Here is an 8498-nt window from a genome sequence, read left to right as displayed (position 1 = left end):
AATGTTCGACGTAGCTAACGAAAGGTTTAAAGTTTCTTAATCGGAGGTCACCAATTATGTAGGCGACTTGCCTACAAAAAATAATTGCATAGCCGTCCGGTATAATGTGTTAACGAAAAAACATTTACTTGCAAAAACTCACAATGAGAAGAAACTAAAAAAACAACAGAGAAGTAACAAAAACTAGGAGACTCTATAGTCTTACCAAATAACCAGCAACAAGTCGCAAAATCATGTTCATTTATTCATTTTTGTCACAAAATCATGTTTTATTCATTCGCTTTTACAAAAGTGAATAAATAAAACATGATTTTGCGACTGGTTGCTGCTTATTTAGTAATTATTCTAAATATTAAAATAAATATTAAAGACTATCCAGTCCAAAGACAATCTTTCTCCAACGTTGAATAAAAGACGAGCAAGTGATGCGACTATCGATACTGTACTGCTATGTTTACATTTGCAATTGTTTGGTTCTATGTTTATACTGCTTAGGTGAAAATTAGATGTTATGTTTTGTGTTTGCTGATGTGGCATTCGAGAGGCATTGATAATTAAAAGGTAATTTGTCAATGTGTTAAGTGAATGAGCGTGAATTGTGAATAGAGCTTAAGTTGATTAACGTATGTTATTTAATACATTACAAACAGTTGCTGAAATCCTCTTACAGTTGACATGTGAATTACCTACAACGAAATTAACACGTAATTAGTATTGTTTGAGTAGGCGAGATGTTTAAAGCCCACCGAATGCGCTGCTGCAGTGCTTTAGTTTTTACGTGTCAGTGTGACGGAGTACGTAGTAAATAGCAAAATGTCATTTGGATTTCCAAATTCATTCAAAGATGGGCGCTTCCGCGGTGTTTTAGCGAAACACAGGATATTCTTACATGGTATCAGCTCCAACAATTTTGTTTGATGCTTGAGTCCATACCCTTTTACAACACACTTTATGTGCTGTGTAGAAGAGCACGTATTCCTGCCTATTTTTGTTCTTTCCTTCTATTCGCTTGTTGTTTCTTTTTAAAATCGTAATATTTAGGATTCAGTTTGTTTCTATTCAAGCGAACTTTATTTATTGAAACAGTAGGCCTAATGTGGTAAATTCTGTTGACAACATGGGACGACTGGACCTCCCTATTCCGGATGATGAGTGCTCTGTGTGACGTAATAGTGTATCTTGTGACTTCAGAAGTACGCAGACAGGATTGGTACAGAACACTGACCATATTTTTTTCCGTGTATACTGTTTCATGGGCTGTAGGTTGTGGTGACAGAATCATCTGTAGTAGCGTAATACCATGTATAGGTTTGGTTGTAAGGTCAGAATTTGGTCGTGAGTTGGGGAAGCCACCGAATGTCAATACGAAATCAAAGTTGCAGTGACGTCCCTATCTGTAATATAACCTGGGCGTTAAGAGTAGTTAAAAGATGACAGTTCGGTAATGAATTGGCAAAGCGGTATCTGAGATTAAACCATGTATTTGCAATGAGACTACAACCACCTCATAAACAGATAAAATGGCTTAGATTATTCAGTGAAAAGCTATGCTGTATCGAATACTTCTGCTCCTTAAAGCAGAGCGTTTCAGAAAGAGAGGAAAACTTGCAGTTGGTGCCTTTATTATTCAGTAAAGTGAAGCAAGAAAGCTAAACTCCACAGTTATTGTTTGAAATATACTGTATAGTTTTAAAATCCTTAAAACATCATTGCTCTATGGGGGCAGTTTACACTCAGCCAACTATTTTGTCATTTACACCAATTTACTGACTTTAAACTCACATTTGGTTCGAATATGTCACCATTGGTTGATAAATAGGTCTACAGCCAGGACAGTGTGGCCTTCTTGAAGTCCCTCCACCCACTTTTTCTTTCTCAGAATGTCACAATGATGGTGAAAATTTTTGTTTGGTGCCCCAAATTTAAAGTGAAAATTGACACTATAAACAAAAAAATTGGTCATCTAACCACAAGAAGCCACTGTATAGTTTGTGGCAGAGGGTACCTCATACCGTTACTAGTCATTTCCTTTCCTGTTCCAATTACAAATAGAATGAGGGAAGAATGAATGTGTGTATGCCTCTGTATGAGCCCTAATTTGTCTTATCTTTGTGGCCCTTATGCGAAATGTTTGTAATTGCAGTAAATCTTTTCTGCAAACAGCTTCAAATGCCTTTTCTCTGTTAGGAAAGACATTAACGGCAGCTTGCTGGATAGTAGTGACCTTCTAGCAACACACTTAACAGAAATATCTGCATTCAGTAATTATCATCTCACTTTTAGAAACCGTCAATTGTTACACACCAGGCACCTAAAAACTTTTAATTTCCTTGTAGTGAATAGAAGCATAACAACATTTATTCATAAGCTTTCTGTTGGTATACATCTCCACGCCTCATGAAATGCTGCAGTGCCTCTGCTGGGAAAATAAAAATGATTGTGTGGTGGTATTACATTTTGTTCACTAAACATAAATGAAGTTTTCAGGGCTATTTGCCCATTTTTAAGTAAAACTTGCCATCTCTCTGATTGTTTTATTTCTGAGGAGGCATAATCCATAGAAGTTAAAATGTCCATGTATAAATAGAGCCTTGCTGGTGTCAGTACTGAATGTTTTGAAATCTATACATACACTCCCTAAACTTTACTTAGGTCAGTTACTAAAAGTAGTTAACACTGCTGGTGTTTAGGGTTATTATGTCATAACAAATTAATGTGGTTGCTAAACACATCCCAATTTAAGGCACATTCCACTAGGAATTCTCTTTCTGCAGTAACATTTTGTTAGGAGTGGTTTAAATAATTTTTGAGATTTTACAAAATGTTAATTTCATCTCTTCTGGACCTTGGACAGTGTCACTTAATAATTCATCACTGCCATACATACTAGCTGTATTTGCAACCTTATACCATTGTGAAGTACAACTAGCAAATAGAGCCGTTCATAAGAGTCCAGTCTACAATGTCCTAGCTGAAGTGGGAGTACCGTCATTCAGTTTACAGTGCCAGAAATTCCTCTTCTGCTATAAGATCACATTCAGTCATGTGCCTAAATGCCATTATTATTGTACTTTCAAAACCAAAGAATCAGAGTGCTCATGACTCACCTCCAAACAGCCAATCATCCTCGGCATGGCTTTAGGGATTACACAGATAGCTCCAGTTTCTTCTGCTGGCCTGAATGCACACAATCACATCGCAGACAAGAGTCTGTGTGGGATATGGTGGCCAATGCACAGTGACCAATTTTCATCCAAAGCACTGGGCGAGTTGTTTTGTTTTTTTGGAAGGGGAGGCTGCCATTATTCGCTGGCTTTCGGCTGGTCAGCAATGACAGAATCGAGATGCGTGCTTTGCAGTCTTTCTGAAACGATTTTACAGAAACTATTTATTCATTTTTGCATTACTTATAGCGTTATGTGTCAGCTTCATGATGACATGCCCATCATTTTGTTAATGGTCTCAGCTATTGTGATATTTGCATTTAAGTTAAGTAAGACACTGCCTGAAATTTGGCAAAATTTGCTGCTGTAAGATAGGGTTCCCTATGATTTTGTGTTTTGTGCATAGTATGTAATATGTTGCTTCATATGAAATTCAGCTAACATATTGAATTTTTCTTTAGATATAGGTGGAAGTCTCTATCTGTCACCAATTTTGAGAAAATTGAGCTGATGCGGCATACTCAGTTGTGATCACACACACCTGTCCGCCTCCATAGCATAGCGGTAGTGTTTCTGCCAACCACACAGGGGGCCTGGGTTCGATTCCCGCCTGGGGACTGGGTGTTGTGTGTCCTTCATCGTCATTTTCATCATCATTGACTCTCGAGTCGCCGAAGTGGCGTCAACTAAAAAGAACTTGCAATACGGCGGCCGAACTCCCGCGCATGGGGCCTCCCGGCCAACAATGCCATACGCTCATTTCATTTCATATCACACACCAGCAATAAATGGTTTGAGGTATCAAAATGAGATTTTGGTGAATGATAGTATGCAAAGAGGAGAGTATTTTGCCACACAGTTAATATGCAAATTTTCATTCCCTAGTGTCTTATACCAATAACTACAGACTTTTGCAGTGAAAGAATTGATGCAGTGGATTTTGGAACAACACAAGTGAAGACATTACACTTTTATTTTTGTACCAAGGAGGTGCTTTTTCATAAACTGTTGGTCAGTTCTTTACTTAATAAGCCACTGCTTCATAATTCTCTTGCATTTGTGTCTGCACAACATGTTAGTGAGATGACACTTTGTAAACTCTGCTGTGTTTTGGCAAAAGAAGCAAATTTTAACAAGGCAACAAGAGAAATGTAAGTTTTACTCAAAATTCGCCACTCATGGCATTTCTCTCAAAGCTGCAAATGGTTAACAAGCCAGGTGAAATTAGGTCACAGCTTTTCTTTTTACACTTTCAGTGGAATACTTTTTAGATACTAACCAAAGCAGAGGTAACAGTAGATTTTTTTTGAATGTTTGCCATGCAAGTGTGGGTGTGGAGTGTCTCCACTTAATATTTACAAAAAATATGAACGTAAGATTCAGTTTAGAATGGCACTTCCTCTCGAGCTGTCAGTGTTTCTCCTACAGTGCTTGCTTGCAACCCCCACCACTACCGCTCTCTCCATGCATGCCCTGCTGACTGCGCACATACCGGCCATGTTATTTTGCGTGAACTCTATCTGTAGTCCAGAATGAGATTTTCACTCTGCAGTGGAGTGTGCACTGATATGAAACTTCCTGGCAGATTAAAACTGTGTGCCCGACCGAGACTCGAACTCGGGACCTTTGCCTTTCGCGGGCAAGTGCTCTACCATCTTAGCTACCGAAGCACGACTCATGCCCGGTCCTCACAGCTTTACTTCTGCCAGTATCTCGTCTCCTACCTTCCAAACTTTACAGAAGCTCTCCTGCGAACCTTGCAGAACTAGCACTCCTGAAAGAAAGGATACTGCAGAGACTTGGCTTAGCCACAGCCTGGGGGATGTTTCCAGAATGAGATTTTCACTCTGCAGCAGAATGTGCGCTGATATGAAACTTCCTGGCTGATTAAAACTGTGTGCCCGACCGAGACTCGAATTCGGGACCCTTGCCTTTCGCGGGCAAGTGCTCTACCAACTGAGCTACCGAAGCACGACTCACGCCCGGTCCTCACAGCTTTTCTATCTGTAGTGTTTCCTCAACCCAATTGTATTGACTGACTTGCTCCATAACTCCACCAAACTAAGGGCACTGCCGTTTACCCACAAATATTTTACTCGGACCTTTAGGACTGTTAATATTTTGTAATTCTATGCATAGACGCCTTCAAAGTTAATGTGTGTGTCAATTATGTCTATATATAAACCTAAGTGGTCTCAAACAAGACTCTCCCAAATGTTGCAGTATTTTGATGCCAAATTGACATCTTAATCTAAGAGTTCTGTAACACAGTGAAACTTTTCGAGTCTAGATATTTATCATTTGTAGTGACTTCTTGAGTGGACTACAGGCAAGAGACCAATGTTGGTCATGCTACTCACTGATCTCAGTAATATTCATGACCTATTATATGACCTTCACAGAGGAGGATTTTCATCATCACATTCCTTTGAACATCAAACCATTTGGGTTTGCCAGACAATGTATGTGCTGAAAAACTATCCAAAGATACAACAGAAATATTAGAGCTGGAAATCCCAAATACTTAGCTATGGTTACATCTGCAGTACCATATTCTGAAGGCGTGAGACATGAAATGGCAAACTGTTGCATACCATGACAAACGCCCAAACTTTCAAAGATGATAAGAAGTGGTGGAATTTGACCTGAACCTTTTGAAAGATGCTCTCCTTGTGCCACCTTTGAATTGGCTGCACCAACTCATCAACAAACGTGTCTTGTGGCTGGGGGACCCTTCCAAGTGTGTCTGAAGAGCACACATGACAATGTTAACATATCATTAAAGAATACTTTGTTTTAACTGATCTGCAATGTAAACATAAAGTGTGTACATCATTTTGTCTGATGATATTCAGTGATACAACAGCTGTATAAAACATTCTCTCACTTCTTGCTGCATCAATTCGGGTTAAAACCTTGAGCTTTTGAAGACTTCCATGATTTTCATTGTCAAGAGCAACTGATGCCAGTTGCTCCTGACGATGACGGTGATGGAAGTCATCAATAGCTCAATGTTTAATCCTGAATTGACATGGCAAGAAGTCTGAGAATGTTTTATACAAAAGTGCTATTGCGAAAGACTTCATCCTGATACAGTAGCTGTTGACCGTGTTTTATACATTATGTGAGAGAGTAGCTGTCATTTCCTTCTTCACCAGTTTAGGGATTGAGCATTGAAGAAGTACCTCTCACTGCAGTTATGTGTCTGGTGACCTTCAGCTATGTTCTCTTTTTGAACCAATGACCTTCTTACACCTCTTATCAGTCTACACACAATCAAGTCTGTCATCCTTTTGCCATACTGCACAGAATTTTTTTTTCTCACTCCCCCATGCAGTGTGGGGGACTAGAATAGACATGTGGTTATTCCTTGCCTGTCATGAGAAGCAAATAAAAGGATTTTTTTAGACCTAGTGATGCTTTTACGTTGACAACTTGGCCATTACTAAGACACACAAATTTTAGCTTAGTTCGTGATCAATCCCCTCAACCTTTTTGATATAGTTACTTGTGGTTCAGTTTAAGGTCTTAGCTCCACTTTTCTCAGTTTCTCAAAAGTGTAAACTGTGTGGTGAAGGACACCTTGCATAGTGCACAATCTATCCATTGTGGGTTGTGTTCTTCTGGACCTGCTATTAGAGTGAATTTATGTCCACATTTGAAATCCAGTGCAACAGCCAAGCCAATCTGTTGAGGGTGAGGGGAGGGGATGGTCGCCATGCACCCTCATGGTTTGACAGTGCAGGGATCGCACTGCTGTTGCCTGAGTTGTAACCTCCCCACTTCTGCTACCAAGTAGGTGCTTGTACAGTTGGTGGTGATTTTATGTACAGGTCTCTCAACAGTGAGGTTATTAGCACCTGTACTCAATTAACGAAATACAGGTGTTGTTGGTGCCTGTCTAGTCTGTTGGATTGGGACTCCAGGCAATGGCTACTACGCAAGCTAGCTTTTTTGCCATATGGAGGAGGGGGGGGAGAACGCCCATGGGGAGAGCCTCCGATCGGAGAGAGTGGCATCAGGGTAAATGATATGCCATGAAATGGATCAAACTGACCCAGACCAGTGGTCATACCAAGACAATCAGTGGATCAAAGCCAAATTTTGGTGCAGAGACATACAACAACCCCCTGGCATGTCCGTAACTGGCCTTACCATGGGATGAGAGTCGGACAACAAGAAATGGGGCTGACCAGCTTGCCCAGTTCTTGGAATGCTCTAGAACTGACAGAGAATCTTTTACAGCAATGCAGCCACTGATTTCCTTTGAAAATATTGAGGATCTGTTAGAAGCAGTTGCTGCAATAAACAAGATGAGAAATAGATGGTTGCTGGTCACAGCATTGAGTGCTAACCAATCACAGGCACTTCAGGCCTATGACAAGCAAGAGAATATACAAGTTACAATCTCTCCTTGTCAAACTTAGCAGGATTCAAGATGTCATCTTTCATGACGAGCTGCACTACAAACAGATGAAGAACTGCATGCTAACCTAGAGCGGCATGGATTCCATTTTGTTCATGGACCCTGAAGCTTTTATCCTAGCTTCTGATGGAAATGATTTACCGGAGAAAGTTAAGGTAATGGTTTATAGCTGTGCTGTAAAGCCCTATTTTCCTCCTCCTATGAGATGTTTATGGTGCCACAGATTTTATCGCATGTCCTCCCTCTATACTAGTGAGGCTACTGGTGGGGCATGTGCCAGGACAGTACATGAGGGCAGCTCTTGTGAGCAAACCCCTACATGTGTAAACTGCCCCTCTTTCGCCACATGTTCAGTTTTCAAGAGGAGGTAGAAAATTCATGAATATAATACACTTGACCACCTGTCTATCAAGACCCTATGAAAAGTTTGAATGACTCCATCCACTCAATATGACATCAAACGTTGCAAATATTGTGTAAAATTTACACCCCTCCTTTGATGACAATGTCTCAAACAGTGACTCCTGACAGTAGGTACGCGCCACTGCCTGTATCTCAGACAGGGGAGCGACACCAGCTTCCTCAACCCCCCAGACCCATAACAACACTGGTTATAACCACCCAGTATGTGCAGCTGGAGTTTCCTCGTCCTCCTCCGACATCATCAGGAATGAGGACACGTGCCCAATTGCCTCCTTCCCAGGATGAAACAGACCAGCAGTCTACCACCACCTAATGGCTGACAGAGCCACAGGCTGCTCGGCTTAAAAAGGAATGGTCCTCTTCAGTCCCAGAAGTTGAAACAGGGAGATCTTCATCAAAACCGAAACATCACAGGCCAAGATGGATAGATTGAAATTTAAACCAAATTCTGCTGCTCCAGTCGATCCGGTCCACCCTCCCCCTGA

The 8498-nt window shown here is 40.7% G+C and overlaps 1 protein-coding gene across 1 annotated transcript in view; it reads left to right on the top strand.

Moving 5' to 3' along the window:
* Positions 1-435: 435 nt before the first annotated feature.
* The window catches only part of LOC124620067 (NF-kappa-B inhibitor-interacting Ras-like protein 2), a 68957-nt gene continuing 60894 nt past the window's right edge, over positions 436-8498 (top strand). The window contains exon 1 of the mRNA XM_047146734.1: positions 436-561. The gene's annotated coding sequence lies outside the window, so the exon portion shown is untranslated. The remainder of the gene's footprint in view (positions 562-8498) is intronic.

Source organism: Schistocerca americana, chromosome 6, assembly GCF_021461395.2.
Source record: "Schistocerca americana isolate TAMUIC-IGC-003095 chromosome 6, iqSchAmer2.1, whole genome shotgun sequence".
Classification (NCBI taxonomy): Eukaryota; Metazoa; Arthropoda; class Insecta; order Orthoptera; family Acrididae; genus Schistocerca; species Schistocerca americana.
This window is presented reverse-complemented; position numbering and strand designations above follow the sequence as displayed.